Source organism: Melanotaenia boesemani, chromosome 12 (genome assembly GCF_017639745.1).
Source record: "Melanotaenia boesemani isolate fMelBoe1 chromosome 12, fMelBoe1.pri, whole genome shotgun sequence".
Classification (NCBI taxonomy): domain Eukaryota; kingdom Metazoa; phylum Chordata; class Actinopteri; order Atheriniformes; family Melanotaeniidae; genus Melanotaenia; species Melanotaenia boesemani.
The window spans coordinates 25,497,214-25,518,332 of record NC_055693.1 but is presented as its reverse complement, the minus strand read 5'-3'; the positions used below and the strand labels follow the sequence as shown (position 1 = coordinate 25,518,332).

Below are 21,119 nucleotides of genomic sequence, written 5' to 3'. Positions count from 1 at the left end.
TATAAACGTCTAGTCCTTTTGACTTCATCTTATATTGATGTTTTATTCCTGCAAAAATCTTTTTCATTTGTCTCTGTTACTGTCTTGTACTGTTATATACATATTTTAATTAAAAAAGGGAACAATACACAATTATTTATTTTTTAAAAAGAGAAACAGGTTATTTTTACTATTTAAATAGTAAATTTTAATCTCAAAATTTCAACTTGCCACCAGGAGGATACATACAGTGAAGAATAAACAGAATAATTAAACAGTTTGATATGTAGAACTCAACGTAAGGCTGAAGATGCTGATGGCTGCACTCAGTTTAAGTCACGGCTCATGTAAGAGTAATAACCTCGGGGTTAAATTGGGCTCTCTGGGGCTTAACCCATATTCTTTGCCATTGGGGGACATTTAACTTTCTTTTCCAGTTCTTTTATTACATATTGTAACATTTTTCTCTGGTTTAAATGCTGGTAACATTTAATTTTTCCATGACTGCTCATAAACGCAACACTTCACCCTGGGTGCTTCCCACCCAAATCTGTAGCAAATGTGTCCAAGGATTGATTCTTTAGGAATCAAGGTGCAGATCACCAAATAAAACCTTTTTGCACACATCTCAGCATACTTTCTTGTTTATAGAACTTCTTCATTAAATATATACTCAATCATGGGATGATGCAGAGCAGCAGAAAGTAAACGATTTACAAAATTATACTGTAACTTAAATGCAGTATTAACGTGGTTCTCTCTCTTTTATCTGTTGAAAGAAGAAGAAAAGTTGTAATGTAAGCTATTTTTTTAATCTAACTAGTTATCTTAAAATTTTTCAGCACTGTCAAGACACTGGTGGTTTAAGAACAATGTCAAAGTAAATTGTTGCAATGTATGTTTATCTGACCAATTCAATTAGCTAACTATTAAATGAAAGTGAATTAGCTTGCAACCAAGACTTAATTTCAGGTGATTAAGCTTTTCTTATACTGTTATTTTTACCATTTTTACCTGTGGAGTCACCTTACAGCACCAACTTCAAAAATAGTTTTGTGTATGAAGTTATCAGTTGTCATTATTAGTCATATTGTCATGAAGGAATGTTTGTCTGTTCTATGTTACGGCATTGATTTACTTAACTTACAGAATTCATTCATGCACAGCTGTTTCAAGGTTCCAACCGGGCATTTTATTCAGGTTGAGATCTAGACTTGACCGGGATGGTGCCACATCTTGATTTTTTTCTTTTTCCGTCATACTGTTATAAATTTACTGCGTGTGTGGGATCATTGTCTTAGTTTCAGACTAACTTTAGCTGTCAGACAGATGGTGCCCTGGTCCTGGAAGCCTTGATATGGAAGATTCTAAGAATCTGTGACTCCGCTCTAGCTTTTTCCAGAGCAGACGAGGTGTATACTGTGATTTTAGCTCCTCTAACTCCATCAGAAGATGAGGGGGAAGGATTTTTATCACGAAGAATAAGTCCTCTATTACTACAGCACACTGTGGACATGGATTCATCAAATAATGTTCTGATTAAAGGGATCATCAATGGTTCCACAGGGTGAGCCTTCAACATTAAACCCAGGAACTGAATCTTTATCAAGTTTAGAGGCAGATGTCTTCTGCAATTAATGCATGCGCGGCATGACAAGCCTCATTCATCAATCATTTCTCTGTTATGAAGGGATCAGCCAGGTGGCTCTATGGATGGACTTGAGAATAAACACAGCATTAATGGAGCAACCCATGAACATCGCCTCCGTGGAGAATGAGGGTGTTTTAACACACACTCTTTTTGCAGTGAGAGGGTTCCACACGTGCCCTTTTCGCACATTCTTTTTTTGCGATCTGCAACTTGCCCCACTACATTTTGCAACCAACGTGTCTGCTCTACTGGCTTTCGGGTCATTTTTGTTTCTGCAGCTGTAGTGATGCTGCTGTAGGACTTTTATCACTGCTGCACAAACACATACACTTCAATGATAAAAGGAAAAACATGTTTTTATCCAGATCATCAGTTTCTTCATAACTTAAGTCATCACATCTGGTGGTTTATCACCAGATATCAGAAATTATCACCATGGAGACGGTTGGTGTGATGATGATATATGAATTCTGAATTATGATCTAGAACATGGTAGAGATGATTTATAACAACAAATAGAAGTACATTATATGCTGCATTTACTGACCCTTGGACATCTGACGTTTACCCAAGAGATCAGTTAACACTAAATATTTGTAGCATCGGCTCGTTCTATTGATACAATGCAGTAGAAATGGGCAGATTTTAGGCATATAAAAACTCACGAATGGTGATTAAGCATGATTAATTTGTAACCTGTGATTAATCATGAGCAATTTGAATGCTGTGATTAATCATGATTGATTAATTTGAAAGCTGTGATTTATTTGATTAAAAATTTTAATCATTTGACAGCCCTAATATAAATATAAAACTTGGAATGTTTGTCAGGGTACGGTTTCCAGATCAGTGATTAAGCTGGAGCTCGGCTAACAACTTAGCCTGGTGCTACATTTAACAATTTCTCTGACCCCTCTTGCAACTCTATTTCAAAGAAGCAACTGACAACAAATCTAACAACTTTTTCTGGTGTAATTGGAAACTTTTGAAGACTGAGATGAAAACATGTATATTTTACTCTTCTCAATTAGCAGTGGGCACTGCCATAGGCTCCTCCCTCATCCAGAAGACATCCAAACATCTCTGCTCCATGACCAGATTCAAAGCTGCTGCAGGCTGATCCCACCTTGGCTTACCGTGAGATATTAATGAAGAATGAGGACGAAAACATTAAAAAAAAATTAAAAATACTTTAACATGTTGTAGACTTTTAATCAGAGAACAGCTGGAGCTATAGGTAAAATACTTAAAGTGGCACTTTAACTTTAAGTTTAACTTTGAGTTCTGTCCAACTTTGGACAGCAATATTTTCTATTTCTTTTTCTACTGTTTTGAAATAAAATGCAATTAAATGCATTTTTCCAGACATTCCTAGATCATGGGTTTAGAATATTAATGTCAATGTCTGTTAATTGATTCACTAAAATCCATTCAGATTAAAAACAATTGCTTTTTTGTGCAAATATTAAGCGATTAAAATCCTTTAAACATCTGCCTCAAAACATCTACCTCTTTTTGCATCTCTTTTCATTTTAGGTTGAAAAATAATTGAGTTCTGTTCTACTTTTTAATTCAGTGACACACAATTTAAAACATGAAAAGCTGCAAAATTACATGTTTCATAAGTAGTGGTTTTGCACACCCAAAACACGTTTATTTACTTAGTTAATTTACTTAGTTTTTCTGCGCGTATCAGAAAATAAAAATGATTTAGGTCTATAAATTAGGTAAGTAAAATCTCAGATGAACAACAACAGTGCATATTACATCAGTAATAATATTTAAAAAACCTAATAGCACTCCATCATTCATTAGCTTGTCTCACTTCTTTTAGCAGCAGTAATTCACAAATCAATTATGATTAATTCTGTTAGAGATTCTCTTTGCCCATAATTTCTTTGTTACCTTTACAATGCCAAGAAGAACATTAAATGTGACCAAAATGCTGCCATTTAAAATAAAATAAACTTTTATTCAGGCATGGACAAGCATTCTTTTGCCTTTTTTTTTTTTTTTTTATATGATCGTTTCAAAATGCTGTTGTTGTAAATGTAGCCTGGATTTTGGATGTTTTCTCTTTTTATTTGGAAGCTTTGTTCTCACACACAAGATATGATGTAACCGTGGTAGCCCATTTCTGCCAGAAGACAAAAGACAGAAGATAAAGTATGAATTTATAAAGAGCTTATAACAACTTATATTTTGACCCTTTATCACACTGGTTTTCATAATTTCACCTCTTTTTTTTCCTGTAGAAATGGTTTTTTATAGCAGTTACATCAGAGGGTGTATCATGTTGTCTGTAATATGATGTGTGTAGTGTGCGTAGATGAAGAGCTGCATACTGAACTGCATTTAAGAAAATGATTAATTTTAGCTTTTCTTTTCTTTTATTTTATTTTAAACATCACTGCTGACGTTTGAGGCATTAACCAAACAAACAGATATGTAAGCTAAAAGCAGAGCACAGGAGTGAATTTTTTTTCATATTGATGAGTTTGATTGAGGAGATGCAGTCATGCTCAGTAATTGATCTATATGGCATTGGTCATGGTACATGTGCATGCATGGTAATGTAGCACACATGCTCCAGCAGAAGGGAAGGAGGAGGATCTTTGGGAAAGTGGATGTACATTATTTAAACCATTGTTCTCTTTGTAGTTTTTGACTGTTGCAGTTTTTTGCTATTTGACAATGAATCGCTCTGCATTTAATTAGTTGTGTCCTCATTCACAGCATTCAACTGTTTTGATTAGGATGGAGGTGCAGGGAGCTCAGGCTGCAGGACTTGAGATATAAGATTTGAGACGTGACTCTGACACTTGTTTTTTAAGAGTCAAGGATTAAGTCATGGTGCATTTTTCCATCCTGGTTACTTCCTTGTGGCTATTTCTGAGGCTCTGTGGGTGAGAATTTGTCTCTTTTTAGTTGAGACTGTGATATTTGAGAAGTCACACAAAACTGTGTATAATAAAGCAAAATGCACAGGCTTCATGTTGCTTTTTCATATAAATCCCTTGATGTTTATTTTCAGATTAACTGGGCAATGGGCAAAATATGACTGGTCTCTTTTGAAAAGTAAGACCCCCCCCCCCCCCCCCCCCCCCCCCACACACACACACACACTCAAAATAACCCTTACTTTAATGGGGCTGAGTTTCTGATGTTTTAGCAGACTGAAAAATGCCCACCAAAATTAACCTTTTTGAACAGAGATGTCTGTATATGATTATAGTTGTTACATAGATATTGTGGAATACTTTTATATACCTGATAATCATTACTTTCTTTTTTTATACTCAAAAAATGTCAGTCAAGAGTAAAAAATGACTCAAACTTCTTTGATTTCATTCAGACAGTCCTTTTGAGTAAATACAGTGTTGCAAGCCTCTATTGAAGTTTGGTAGTGTTGTAGTTCATTTGCAAGCAAGAAATGTATAAAAAAATAAAATAAACCCAAACACAAGAAAGAGAACACATGCAATAATTTGTTACTGACAACCTCTTTAAGCAGTCAGTTGGACCATCTGGAGTTGCATTTGTGTAATGAAGGAACAACGAGAACAGACATGAATGGCTGTTGACATCCTTGTGGGTATGATGACTACTGAAACCAAAATTCTTCAGGCTACACAAAAGAGAACACGTTTCCTTCTCAGCCTCTCCCTCAGGAAACATGCTATCACTCTTAAGTCTCATATATGCTCCCTGTATGTGTGTATGTGGGTACGTCCATGTCAAACATTAACGTGATCACTGCCCACTCAGTGGGCCCACTCAGGATTTTAAACATACTGAGGTTCAACAGCCCACAAATCTTGAGACCAAAATAAAGACTGACATTATTTTTTAAAATGAGTAGCCTGGCAGCCCAGCAAACCTATGCAATAAGCACTGTAAAATGTAACTCATGGGCTGCCTGCCAGCACCCAGATGACCCAAGAAGACTTGGTCCACTCCCACCCAGGGGTGAATCTAGGATATTATGTATGGGGTCGCGAGAGGGGGGCAGGAATTTTTCAGGGGTGGCAATACATCACAGGATGAAAATCCTGGAATGGAAAGTTTTTTGTGTTCCATTTTAAATTTTCTAATTAATTAATATGATAATCAATGTCAGTTTGCTTTAATGGAGGTGCAGACAGACTACATTTTGCATTACAATAATGAGGGATGTTCTTAGAGGCCCTATCACCTCTCTAAAATGGTAAATGGTCATTTACTTCTCTAAAATTGTGCAAAATGGTTTAGTCCACACCAGCAATGGTCATTTGGTTCAAGAGAGTTACACACAGAGTGCAGCCAGACAGCCAGAGGAGAAAGTCCTGTATTTCCCAAAGAAAGTGAAGTCTGGAAGCCAGAAAAGGCAGAAAAAAAAAAAGAAAACATAGGTAAGAAAATGAAGAGAGGGGCAGCTTCCTATTAATTTAGTAGAGAAGAAAGGTGAGCAGCACCTGAACTAAAACAAAGTTTAAACTTCCCTCACTGTAGCAGAGAGTAAAGCTTGTTACATACTCTGCGAGAAGCAAGAACTTTTCTCTTGTTCTCAAGGCTGCAAGAACAAGAAAAAAGGTTTGCATTGGTCCGGTCATTTCATACTCCACAAGAAGCTTTGTCCGTGATGGGGTAGGGATTACTGAGGGGGGTGTCTCTGTTTTAATATGCAATGAACAGCTAACCGGGTTATTTAATATTTAACAAGAAACTTCATTCATGGCAGGGCGGGTCTGTTATCATTTTCGTATTTTCTTGTCACCTTGATCAGCTGTTAATTAAGACCCCCAAAAAAGGCTAAAAACCAGTCCAATAATGCACATAGATCTTGAGAAATTATTATTATTATTGGAAAATTCCCTGTATCTTGTCTTAGTGTCACTTCCTTTGTGTAGTTGAGTTGTTTCCTGTTTTATTTTGAAGTTTCTGTTGGTATTTTAAAGACCTTATTTTTCTTTTACGTGTTGATACTCGTGAAAGCTATATTTTATGATTAAACATGCACAAAATGAGACAAAATGATTTTTATGTCTTGCTGCCTTGTATGCGGCAAAATTTCGGTTGGTTCCACCAAATCTCACTCCAAAAATTGTTGAGAAGTTGACAGCCCTGGAGGCCATCTCATCCATCATCTGTTCTATTAACAGCATAGTGAATAACACTGCTTATTTCTAACAGCGCATACCATCATGAATAAACATAACAAAGCAAGAGTATTTCACATACTTCTTAAACTTCTCTGTCTTCATCTGGAAATTAAAACTTTGCAAGCTGAAGGCAATAAAATAAGGACACTGTTTACTAACTGACCTTCAGGGAGCAATCACAATGGTGCTGGCTTGGTCAGACGGGTTTCAGCTGTGCTTTTTCACAAAACATCAAGTTTGGTTGTAGAAACAGAGAAGCTCCATCCTCCCCTCCTTTTTATTGGTTCTGGAGTAGAGTGTCAAATGTGGGCAAAACCACTTTTACTTGTATTTTTTGATTTGCATTTCTTTTGTTTTTTTATTTTAACTTGTATGTTTGGTTTGTATTTGTAAGTTTTATTTGTACTTGTATTTTTGAATGTGTACCTGTTTTTCGAACTTGTATTTTCTGATTTGTAGTTATATTTTCTGATCTGCAGTATTAATATGTAATACAAGGGTGGAGCTTGATGCACTGCAGTCTGTTGCTCGGTTGAAAGAGTAATCACTTCCTGTGTGACTCGATACTAAAAACAAAGCGACAACAGCGCCATGTTTGAATATATGATGTATTTTTTTGTTGTTTAAATCCACATGCCAAGAAGAACGACCACAAACTGCTGGATGTCCACCATTCTTCTCCTTTGTTTCTGTGTATTTTTACTGAACCAAATCTTAACTGACTCACTGGTAAAAACGGCTGAAGTCTACCAGACAGCTGATGAGCATTACCAGTGTGTTATCAACTTAAAGAATACATGAGAATGGGCACAAGAAACCATCCCATAAAAGTCAAGGAAAGGTTGAAGGGAAATGTGACACCACATCAGCAACTCCATTATGATGCAGAGAATCCAGGGGTGTAGGTCTTGTGTGGGGGCACTTCGGGACAGACCTTCTCAGCAGAGTGGATGACATGCTGCAGCTTGACCTTGTACCTGGCCCTGCAGCAAATTAGACTGTTATTAAGGATGTGGGAATGGATTCAGTGATGGCCGTGTAGAAGTTCTGCTTAACCAGGAGGAGAAGCTTCTTTAGCTGCCAAAGAACGTACAGTCCTACAGGCCTTGAAGCAGGCTAGCACAAAGCAGGTCTCCACTAAGGTGTTAAAAATATCTGTGAACACTGAAGACAGTTGATCAGCACAGTGCTTCAGGGTGGATGGGCAACAGAATCCAGGCCGGCAGCCTTACGGAGGTTGAGTCTTTTGAAGAGCCTTCAAATCTCCCTCTGTAATGAATGGAGAGGTATATGGGGTGGAGGGGAGTGTTGGGGTGTGGTGTTGTGTTGCTGATTCAGGTGAAGCCATGGGGGAGGGGCTGCTGCTTATTAAAGTTTAGAGAACGGTAGAGTGGGAGGTGTCAGGTCTGTCCTGTTGTCTTTCTAATCAGCAGTAGAACTGACCAGATAGATACTAACCAGATAGATACTGACCAGGGATTAGCCTCCATGAAATGGATCATGCCAGAAACCAGGAAAAAAGGTTCTTAGTCTTTGAGGTGTTAAGCTGGAGATGGTTCATCTGACTCCAGGTGACAAAGTCACTGACCAGATTCCTGTACTCATCCTCTCCATCATCCCTGATACACCCCACGATGGCTGTGCCACCTGCAAATTTCTGGATGTGACACAGCTCTGAGTTGTAACAGAAGTCTGAGGTGTAGCGTGTGAAGAGGAGGGGGGCCAGCACCGTCCCCTGGGGTGCTCCTGTGCTGCTAACAACAATGTCAGATGTGGTGTCCTTTAGCCTGACGTACTGCGGTCTCTCTGTGAGGTAGTTACCAATCCAGGACACCAAGCAGGGGTCCACCTGCATCTCCCTCAGTTTGTCCAGAAGCATCAGGGGCTGGATTGTGTTGAAGGCACTTGAAAAATCCAAGAAGAGGATCCTCACTGTGCCCCTCCCCTTATCCAGATGTACTTGGACACGGTGTAGGAGGTAGAGAATAGCATCCTCCACACCCACACCTGCGCAATAGGCAAACTGTAGGGGGTCCTGGGCCTGTCGCACTTGGGGCTTGAGGAGATTGAGGATGAGCCGCTCCATCGTCTTCATCAGCTGGGATGTAAGTGCCACCGGTCTGTAATTGTTCAGCTCACCAGGGCGGTTTTTCTTTGGAACTGGAACAATACAGGATGTTTTCCACAGGGTAGGCACTTTCCCCAACTGTAGACTGTGGTTGAAGACATGCTGGAGTGGTTCCCCCAGTTCAGCAGCGCAGGTCCTAAGCAGACGAGGAGGCACTCCGTCAGGGCCTGCTGCTTTCCATGGGTGGAGCTTCCTCAATTCTCCCCTCACCTGTTCTGCTGTTATGTGTGGAGGGTGTTGAGATGGGGGGAGGGGTAAAGGTTGGCAGGGGGGCTGCACAGGGGATGAAGTCAGGGAGGTTGTGTACTGCAGTGGGGGAGGGGGGGACAGTGGGCTGGTCAAAGCGGTTAAAGAAGATGTTCAGCCTGTTTGCTTCTTCCACTGTCCCCCCAACTGTTATGGCCTTTGATCTGAAGCCTGTGGTGGTGTTGACACCATCCCAGACCTCCTTCATACTCACTCAGTTTATCCTCCACTTTCCTTCTGTAGGTGTCCCTCGCCACCTTCAGGCATTGTTTCACCTCCCGCTGTGCTAATTGCATTGCCTCCCTGTCATGGTTCATGAAAGCCACCTTCTTCCTGTTGAGGGCAGCTTTGACATCTTGTGTTATCCAAGGTTTGTTATTTGGATAACAACGGACAGTCTTATTGGGGGAGGCTATGTCCAGAGAGAAGTTGAGGTAGTCCGTCAGACAGTGAGTCTGCTCCTGTATGTCCTCACCATGTTGTCTTAGCAGTACACCCCAGTCAGTGATGTCAAAGCAGTCTCTCAGAGCACCCTCTGCCTCAGGTGACCACTTCCTGATTGAGCGTGTGGTTTTAGACATCCTTTTGACCAGGGGGGTGTACTGTGGCTGTAGGTGAACCAGGTTGTGGTCAGACTTTCCGAGTGGGGGGAGGGGGGTGGCTCTGTAGGCATCCTTCACATTGGAGTACAGCAGCTCTATTGTTCTGTTGTTCCTTGTGGGACAGTCTACAGCCTGGTAGAAGGAGGCCAAGGTAGAGTCCAGGGAAGCATGATCAAAATCCCCAAATATGACCATAAACGCCTCGGGGTGTTTTGTCAGTGTGTATTTTCTCACAGGCAGCTGATGCTTCCGCGCTCGGCGGGATGTAAACACAAAGCACGATCACGTGACTAAGCTCCCTCAGCAAGTCATATGACCGCAGGCTAACAGCTAACAATTCCAAGTCCTGGCAACACAGTTCCTTTTTCACTGAGACGTGTCCTGGGCAACACCAACGTTTGTTCACATATATGATGAGCCCCCCACCTCTGCTCTTGCCGCAGGCATTCATGTCTCTGTCAGCTCTCACAGCAGTGAAACCCGGTAGATCCACGTTAGCATCCGGTATCGCATCAGTAAGCCATGTCTCTGTGAAGATGTATAAGCTGCACTCACGATAACTCAGTTGATTGTTCAGTGCCAACAGCTCGTCCATCTTCTTAGGTAGTGAGTTGACGTTCCCCATTAGTACAGAGGGGATCACTGGCTTAAAACGTCGTCGAGCAGCCTTTAGCTTAGTTCCTGACTTGCAGCCTCTGTACTTCCTCCTCAGCTCTGTCGGAACGTTGTGCTGCATTTCCGACATTAGTCTTCAATGCAAAAAGTTCCTCTCTTAAATAAACAAGACGACTGTCGCGTGCAAGAGTTCAAAATATTCATAGGATATCTTTTTATTCCTTATTTAATATATCTATGTATATATAAAATAAGGAATAAAATGATAAGAAAGAAAGAAAGAAAGAGACACTCGGGTGCGTAAGAGACACTCGTAAGGCAGCCGTCTCCTACAGCGCCGGAAGCAAAAAAAATAAAAAAATAAAAAATACAGCTTGATTGGAATGACTTACTATAGGTCTAATGTTCTTTGAAAGATCAATTATCACAAAATGATTACTGTAACACAGTGGATCAAGTTTTTGTGATTAATGGAAAAAAAAAGTTATTTATTACCTTCTTTTTTCATTCAATGTATTAAAGAAATTACATTACAGAGAGAAATCTGAACATATGTGGTCATGTTGATTTTTTAAGATTAAGAAATACTTTATCAGTCCTTCACAGAAAATACTTTTGTATAAGCTCTCTACTGGTGATAACACAAATAATAAAATGTCAAGCAGTTGACAAGCACTTACCAAGCAATGGTTGTACAACATCTGCTTGCACCTTAGAGATTTAAAGCAGGCTCTTACATGAACTAGTTTTATTCTTTTATCATGGATGTCACTTTCACTTCTTCTGGTTACACACATACTAAAGTCACTTAGTTAGGTTTTCAAACTTAGTTATGTTTAAAATAAATGATCTGAACAATAACTGGTTAGTTGTGTGCATTCCCCAGCCAAAGAAATCCCGTTGTGACTGAGACAACAGGTTTCCATACACATGAAAAAGCTACATACGGCAATTCTGTAGAGACTGGGCTGCATCCTATGGAGCCTGTTCAGATTAAATAACATTTGCAATTAGAACATTGCCCACATGCTTTCAGTTGCAAAAGTGATGCATGGATAAGATGTTATTTTAATTCACTCCTTCTGATCTGTTTTACTTAAATGTCTGAACATCATACAGACTAATGATTGTTAGTGTTGGGTGGTGTAAATGTAGCAAGCATAAAGAAAAACACCACCCAGCAGAGGTTTGCCACATCAGAATAGTATCTTTTAAGTGCATTGGATGCTGCAAAAATAAAATAAAACATAATTTAAAGTGTTTCAATAAACCTGTAGTTTGTAAAGTTGTTACAGTCTTAATAAAACTATTCTGTGTTTGGACAGAACCACAATGTTATTGCTAGTTACATAACAGTTCTTTGTTGAGCTAGAAATACAAAAAGGGGTGTCTACTGTAAGTATTGTTTAAGCTCACATAGCAGTCTGATGCATAATATTCTTGAAGCTCTAAATTAGTGTGTGTGGGGTGGAGGAATGCTGGAGAAAGAAAACAGTTAAATTGGAAAATTAATGGTCAGGATGTTATATAGCTAACACTAGCCACTTTGCAATTATTTTAGATGATTATTTTTCATCAAGATGAACAGAAATTACAACACCATGATAAGTACGCTATCTTCATTAAGGGCTTATGGTCTATTAAAAAAGAGAAAAAAAACTAATTAGCATTATGTCTGACTTGAACGAAAGCAGAGATGGTTGGTCTAATTGAAAAAATAAATAAATAAAATAAATACGCTGCTACCTTCTTCTTCAGAATTAGTTTATTTCTTTGCTTAAAAAAACTGATACTCAATTTTATACTGTATCATTTTTAAACCTTTCTACAAAAAATTTTTATTCTTTTGAACAACCTGTCATTTGCTCTTAAATTACAATCTGAAAAAGTACTCAGAGCCACAAAACTCTCCATATTGTCAGTTGCTGTTACCTTTCGAAAGTAGAATCACATCTCTTTATTTGTGGGATAGCGTAAGGCAGGGGTGCCGAAAGTCGGTCCTCGAAGGCCGCTGTCCTGCAGGTTTTCAATGTTTCCTGCTTCAACACACCTGACTCAAATGAAATAGATCAGCAGCCTATTAAGTTTTGCACAATGACAAAATCAGGACAAATACAGCCCAAAAATCATTATGTGTGTACCAGGCCTAAGTTGAGTATTGCTTATTTAATACATTAGAAGTAAAATATATGATTTTGTCTTAAAACAGCAGCAAATAACATCCTTACCAGAGAGTGTTGTCACATTCCTCCTGGACTGTTGTAATGCATGTGCAGTAGGTCCCTGTTATGTTGTTTGGAGCCTGAACACTTTTAGATTTTTATTAATTTCTAAGACAGCTAAAAGCCCCAGACAAAGCAATAACACAAGAGTCAACTTTGCCCCAGTTTTACAGAGATAGAAGCGATCGACGAGTTGCTCCAAGGGGTCCATGTTAAGATTTACTTGCAATTTAGCTCTGTTCTTTGTTTAGAACAGCCAGTGGCTTCCTGAGGTGGTATTATGCTATTAGGTAGGTTTTTAGAGGAAAACCATTTTTGAAAATATTCTTTAAGGTTCATAAACAGCAGAGCTGTTCCTCATCTTGACTGCACACTGACTTCTCAAGAGATAAACTGTGTCAGACTCAGACAGGCAGGTCATATTAGGATAAAATTATATTTAGTGAATTGTGCACAGGAATTAATGGACAGACATTTGTAAGCTAATTTAAGGGCTGTGAATGTGTAAGCCCTGTGGCTGAGTGCTGAGACTCCCCTGGTTAGGAAGTTAAGTGATTTGTGGCATATGATGTGATTCGTTACTGAAATGGGTTTGAACTGTCAGAGACAATGATGTTAGAGATGGAAAGTGAAACTGCCTGAATGTCAATGAAGGATTATTGCTGCAGTGTTGCATCAAATTGATGTGCACTCAGTGAGAATGAATAAATTCTGTTTTTGGTGCATGTTTGGTGGCTGTTTGGAAACCAAAGTCTCCCACAATAACATGACTGTTAACAAATTTCCTAGTTTTTGGTTTTAAGACAGTTTTGGATCTCTATTCTATCTTTCCATAGACTGCCTAACCTGTTACTGAAGGTATTTTATGTCCCAAAGGTCCTCTACCTGGAAATCTTCTTTTAAAACATTTCCCAAGCTGCACTGTCTATTTTAGATGGATAACTTCTTGGAATAAATGCAATGTGTCAGAGTATTTTAGAAGCCTATTGTCGCTTGAGGTCTGATGCAATGTGGTGCAACATGTTAAAGAAGTCCCCTTGAAAATGATTTTCCTCTAAACTTTTTATGGCTCTGCATAAGTAAGTTGCTCTAAAATATCTGTTAGGCCTCATTATTGTATTCTCTTTAGAATAACACATCACACTACATCACATATACCACACTGACTTGGGGATTCAGCTTCCCTACTGTATCCTAAACAATTAGCATCAATTTCAAGGCTATCAGACATAGCTACTCATGATTATTCTCATCACTGGTCGCCTCTTTATCCTATATTTTGGTTGCAAAACTGAAATTATAGCTTAAGCTATATTAATAAGAGTAAAATATGTTGTTTTTATTTCAGCCAAGTGTATTATTGCATCACTACTACTGTGCTTTTTATTGCTTCTGTGCAAAAGACACAACAGTTTGATATTTATGGCAGATGTCCCCTCTCATGAATGCTTTCTACATCACATAAAGCTTTTCAGCAGCATTGAGGATAAAAATAAGAAAAATTACGCTGCTTCAGACTTTTGGGGGGATTTCATGTACAGTACATGTAAATATAGATGAAGAAATCTATTGTTTTTAACTGAAGCAAGTAATAATTTGGTTAGCTGTTGCTGCTGTTATAAATTGCAGTAAAATATATAACATACACAGTTTTTTGGATACAACTGCGTAAAAGTGCAAACAGTAGAAAAGATGCAAACAAAGATAAAGAGCCAACATCAAGCTAATTGCAATGATGGCATCATGAAAACGTTGAATAACTTAAATCATTGTGTGGATGTGAAGGAGGAAGACACAGATTTAAAACACAGGAGGCAGGAAATAGAAACAAAAGGCTTTAAGCCCACAGTTATACACGAAAAAATGAACTTAGGGCAGCTGGGGACCTTGGGTAAAAAGTAATGATGTGCAGACGCTGTGAAGTGTGTGTTTAAGAAGAAAAGGCTATTTCAGCTGAAGCTCTGATTCCATGATCACAATCATTCTGTCTGAAATCATGTGACCTCTGACAGATGAGTCTTCACTCTCAATAAAGTTGGGTTGTGGGGCTATCTTTTCATGGATTTTCATAGATTTTTCTTCGTTTTTGCTCAGATCTTTATCTTGAGTTTATTTTAAGGCTCTTAAAAATAACACGGTACCGGCAGTAACTATTTATTAAATTAATTGCTTTAAAATTTTAATGCATTTAACGCATGCACGACATCTGTTATTTACTCTGTTACATTTACTTAAGTAAATTTTTACACAAATTGTACTTTCAAGAGTAATTTTAATGACATAATTTTTACTTCTACTCGAGGATGTTTATGAAGAAGAAACGCAACTTCAACTCTGTTACAATAGCATACATCCCGCTCTTTACTTTTTTTTGTGTGTGTTAATGTGTTTTTTGTGTGTGTGTGTGTGTGTGTATGTGTGTGTGTTAATGCACAAACTATTTGTTTTGTTTTGTTAGGAAGACTTTCACATGGCCACTTCACAAATCAAACATAGCTAGTGGCAACATCAAACATTACTAACTACGTTTGACTCCGAACCACCAATCAGATGTAGCCAGGCCCAGACTGGCCCACGGTATGCAGGCCAACCAAAATTCCTAGAGGCGTGGGCCCAATCAGTGATCAGCTGATCATCTTTTATGTTGTTAGTACTGTTTCTGCTGTTGTGTTTGTTTACCACTCAGCTGAGAAGGAAGAAACTAGCAATTCACCTATTTACCCAAAAGTATTGTTTTTGGACGTGCTAGCAAAAGTAGACTAAACATGTCAGTGAGACCTGTCGCTTTCAAGTGAAGCTGAACAATAGAAAATGTTGATAACAGCTATTTCAATTAGATATCATTAGACAGCCATGCACACATCTGTGAAGATATATAAAGTTCAGATTTCTATTGAGAGTGAAACAGCAAAAGGAAGTAAGGTGACATCTTCTCTTAACCATTGGTGCTGTGCAGATGTTGGAGACCCAGATCTGAAAGGTTGGCACAAATGTTTTATATATATGTAAGGTCTTGATTTAAGGTATTTTGAATTTACTTTTACAACTAATGTCATCATCTGATGCAGAAAAGCATTTGCTTGCTCTTTCTGTTGATACAATACAGTAAAAACTGGCATATTTAGGGCATAGTTGCAAATGGTGATTAATGATGATTGATTAATTTGTAAGCTGTGATTAATCTGATTAAAAATTTTAATCACTTGACAGCCCTAGTTTATTTGTAATTTTGAACAAAATCTGTTTATCCAACAATGTTATTTTGATCCACAAATTTCATTTTCATAGCTTCAGCTTTTGGCTGGAGCATCTGGTTGTTTAGTACTAGTTTTTTTTTTTTTTCCTGTGATACCCTACATGTTTCTGCCAGTACAATTTATCCTGAATTTTTATGTTAAATGTGTTGACTAATTTTTTCCAATAATTTATTTTAAAACACAGGCAGCATATTTTTTCAGTTGCATCTGTGCAGAAAGTCCAAACATTCTACTAAATCTATGGTATACAAGAGTAAAATGACGTTACAAATGAGAAATGTATTGGGAGCAATGTGGCGTTCATTATGTTGCCAAAGGACACTTGGCATTTGATAATTATCTAGTGTAAACAATTTATACACCAGTCATGAGCTTGTGTGCTAAAGATGATGATACTGTGGTAAAAAGTCATTGTCTTGCAACGTGTGTATGTTCCTCTTCTCTCTTTATCAGATAATTGACACTTGACAACTGTGTTGTACAAACAACTTATTACCTTGTATGTCATAAATGATAATCCATTAGCAGGTAATTATCTTGTATCTGTTTATGTATCCAATTTTTACTGGCTTGTGGATAAATTGTATGTACAAGATCATTTGCATGGAATGGTGAATGTTTTGCACTAACACAGTGGATCTGTACTTGAATGTACAGTCTTTCAACAATGTGTTTCCCATTCACGTACTGGTGTGGCAGGTGCAATAAAAGCTGTTTGCCTGCAGTCGGAAAAACCTTGGGTTTATTGTCTTGCCCAAGGACACTCTGACAAGAGGATCAAACTGATGACCTTGCAGTTAGTGGACAACCAGCCATTCTACTTGAGCCAAAGCTTTCTCCAGGGCTAAGAACTTCACTTCATTTGAAACACAAATCATCTGCAAAAACCGGGCAAGTGGTCTACTGTATTTTCTGCACATTGATTATCAGTCTCAGGATGCTAATTATGTGAGTTCTGGCCAAAGGGACCGGGTGACGATTCATGGAAAGTGTACAGACAAAATTTAGTTTGTATTATTAACTAGACTACAAACTATGTAATATAAAATGTGAATATTTACAGAAAAGGATAATGGTAATGGTAATGATAATGGTAATAAATAATTAATGTTCGAGAGGATGCTGAAAGAATTTCTGAATCCTAGGGAAACAAAGCTTAATTGTTTAAGACTTAGGCTTAATTTTAATCCCTGAAAAGAAAAAAAAGAAAAAGAAAAAAAAGAAATTAAGAGGAAGAAAAATTCACTATCTCAATCTTTTTTGACACCAGTCATCTTCAAGCAGTATAAAATAGGGAAACTGATCGTCCTCATCCAGTTCCGCTTGGATCGAGTTGACCCAGTTATAACCAGTTCTGGTGATCAACCACTTGTTTTGAAAGTAACAAGATTTAAACATTTGTGAATGCATGCGTAAGTTATAAGATGTTATAACCATTAAGATATATATATATATATATATATATATATATATATATATGTATATATATATATATTGCTATTTGGACTGCTCAATGCATTAATGGCCAAGGAATTTAAAATATATACTTACCCTTTTATCTAAAAGTATCTTGTTATATCAATAGTCATCAGCTTAAACTGACAAATGAAATACAATGAAAAAGAAAGACATAAAAGTTTTACACATAACTTTAAAATCCATATATTCCTTAAAGGTCCCATATTATGCAAAATTCACTTTTTAATGGTTTTGGAACAGTCATACTGGTCCCCCCGCATGTGTAGGAGACCCGTAAGTGTGAAACTCTTTCAGGCGCTCTCTCTCCCCCCTGCTCCACCTCTAGGGAAGTAAGCGCTGAAATGAGCTTGTTTGAAAGCGTGTACGTTATGACGTCATAAGGGACAATAACCACTCCCCACAGAGCGATGGACCCGTCTACCGGCTCTCAAAGCCCGCCCTCTAAAAATCACCTAGCGCCCAGTGTTTTTCCCTCTTCGGCAACCCTCGTTAGCGGACATGGCTAAGCGACAGAAGCACTGTTCTGTTTGTGGCTGCATAAATGAACACGAAAACGTTTTTTTACTTCCATCCACTGAACCCACGAGGACTGAGTGGATTAATTTTATTTTTGGAGGAAATGTACCCGGAAAACTTCCAAAGGTTTTGCATGTCTGTGGCCAGCATTTCAAAGAGGACTGTTTCCACAACATGGGGGCATGGAAAGCAGGCTTCGCCAACCGTTTGAAGCTGAAGCCAGGTTCAATACCAACTGTCCGTGACACAGCTGGAGAGGTAAGAGCTGGCAGTTATTTTATCGTTTCGGCCTTATTAGTCTGATAGCTTGAAAATATATTAACCTGTCAATCACCTCATGACGGGCGATGCGATGGGCGGAGCCAACAGCTGAGCTGCTCCACCAGGGTTCTGCCCACCATAAACGGCACATTTCTGAAGCTGCTAAAAAGAGGGAGGTGAAGAGAAGCCGCTGCACTCAAACTGAGGGTCGATTTGTCCATACCATGGCAGAAATATTTCATTTAGATATTAATGAATGGTCTCAGATTGGGAATAAAGTGTATAATATGGGACCTTTAAAATTGACTTTTCTTACAAAACAGTCATGTTTTATGGATACAGTCTGCTGTGTTGTTTTAGCAGTGAACATCAGCTTACTTTCACTGAAAAGGAAGAGTGCTTTGGAATTATACATATCAAAAATCAACATTTTTTCTAAGATTATTTGAAAGGTTTACATGCCTACACTGTTTTTATGTTTCAGTATTTTTCAATTCTCAACTGCTCATGGAGTGAAAAATCTAAGTGTGTAAAAATCTAATTCCCCAATTAACAATGACTAAAATAAAATAAAAAATAAAAAAACAAAACAAAACAGACAAAAAAAACCCCCCAAAAAACGAGTAACACAAGTAATGCCCAAGCCATGCCCACCAATTAAACATTTTTATGTTTTTCAACGTGGTCCATCAGGATCTTGGTCTCACACGACGAAAAATTCCACTCCTTCCCTCTTTTTCCCTCCTGAGCCATCATGGAAATGACGTGATGATTATTTATTATAGGCGATTACTTGACCATTTATAGCCACCATGTGGGCGTGGGAAGGCGTTCCCTCACATGTGCCCACTTTAGAGTTGATTCTGATTTATAAATGGAAACAGGCGTGGGAGATGCCTGTGCACGCTTTTATAAATCTGAAAGTTGAAGTGAGTCGCATTTCCTTTTTGCAACACAGATGCCACCTGTAGCTTTACTATGCACAGTTTGATAAATGAGGCCCCATGTCAGTGACTGCCTGACTAGAGTTGTGTTCCATATTGCGGACACAGCAGAGGGGATGCTATGATTAGCTCCACATACAGCCTCAAATGCTTTCTTCATAATGCATGTAGAATGCAGCAAACTGCAGAACTTTGTCTGTTTTGCCATTGTACTGTTCAAAGATTTTGCCTCTTTCAACCCATCCCGCCCAACAAGTTCCCGTATATGTGCAAAGCACTGTCGCCACTGTTGCCGGCAACTTCTTTGAAAGGATTTTATATCATCCTGGTATTCGTTACTTGTATGCTCCCATAAGCTGCCATTAACCAGATCATTGTTAGCATCTTCGTTGTCAGCATCTTCGTTGTCAGTTACAGCAGAGGGGAAACAAACTGTGAAAGCTTTCTTAGTATTAGCAGCTTATTCAGAGATAATATATTCTAATTTGTGTTTTTTGTTGAAGTTATTATATATCTCTTCAAATTTCTCACTTATTCTTTCTCCAGTGTTTGGCCCGGTAAATCTTTCACAACTCAAGAGAACTGACTGCAGTCTTAGGCTGTTTCTCTTAAGCTCCATGAAGTGGGATGTTACCCCTAAAAAGCCATGCATGCTCCTGTCAGTCAAGATATCCACAGTCAGAGAAACAGTGTCTGTCCTTTTAAACTTGGACACTTTGTCTACCGCAAGATCATACAGACGCCTGGTTACAGTGCTTCGCTGTGGTGGGCAGGATCTCTCCTTTACCACTCTCATAAAATTCAGAGCATGTTGCATGAAATGATAAGGTCCTGTATTATTGAATCAGTAATATGCCTGGGATGTCCCTGGGTGTACACTTGTACTCCGTTTCTGTGGGTCAGAAAAGAGACAATGCTTACTCTGTCCCTCTCCATTGGCAAACTTCTTTGTTTTTTCTAAATTCAGAAAACCTGCAGATAAACATGGAAATCTATTCAGATTAATAAATGTAACTACTGAAATAAAAGAGTTTTTCAGTGCATCCCAACATCCATCTGAACCCACAGAGTTGTAAGAGAACTCAAAACTGATAGTGAAGTTTAAAGCGTTTATTTTTCCTAAATGAGAGATGATAGCCAAAAGCAGCAGCACATACAACCCATTTTTATAATGAAAGACCCATTAAGACAGCAATGTTTACTATGGGTCTGATTGTTTATTTGAGTTATTATTGTGCTTTTTTATATTAATTATTATATAACATTATTTTAGTACAAAGATAGGAACAAACTAATGTTTACGCTGTTGTGATGCTAATCTCGTTGCCAATACATAGATGCTAATATTTGCTTTCATATTTCAGGAACCAGCCTCTTGTTGTTGGAAGTAGTGGATCTGTATTTTTATCCCACATATGTTGCAGTTTGCTGCTCTTTTATATCTTACTTGGTAAAAGTTTTTATATCCAGAAGTTATCACCGAATGCAGAGAGGCAACAGGTGTGCTAGCGTGGCTGTCATTGTTTTTGTTGTTGTTTGCACACGTGTGTGCATTACTCCGGTGTTATGTCAGAGTCAGAGACAACAGACAGGTGTTCAGACAGGAGGAAAATATTTAAAATAAAAGAATATTCAAAAGTCTTAAATCGTGAGTCCAAGTCGAGTCTCAAGTCACGGAAAAGCAACTTAAGTATGCTCGTTACTGTAGGCAGCCTAACAGCAGATCCTGCCGTGTTTTAGCAGTAACGAGCATTACTGTCTAATAAAACCAAATTTAAAAAGTTAGCTTTAGGCTCAATTAGGCAGTACCACTGACCTACTTGTCAAGGAGAAAGTTGGCAACTTCAGCATCCCTTTTAAAATCTGTCTCCTTCTTGAGCTCCTTCCACCTGGCGAAGGCTATTACAATAATGATTCTCCATTTTTGCATCATTTGGTCACGCTGCCTTTTAAGTGCCCTTTTTTGCTTTCTTGGTGAAGGTGAAAATGACTCCTGTGCTGCTGCTGCATGGTCCTGCATTTTTGTAAGTAACAATTTAACAGATTTTCCAACTTGCCAGGGTAGTATGCCCATCTAG

General features: G+C 38.4%; 1 long non-coding RNA gene across 1 annotated transcript; it reads right to left on the bottom strand.

Annotated features, from left to right (window-relative positions):
* Nucleotides 1-6,491: 6,491 nt before the first annotated feature.
* On the bottom strand, nucleotides 6,492-19,486 carry LOC121649957. Its single transcript, XR_006012189.1, has 3 exons — nucleotides 19,475-19,486; nucleotides 6,847-6,861; nucleotides 6,492-6,569 (listed from the first exon to the last, which is right to left on the bottom strand). It is a non-coding gene; the product is annotated as an uncharacterized LOC121649957 (long non-coding RNA).
* Nucleotides 19,487-21,119: the final 1,633 nt, after the last annotated feature.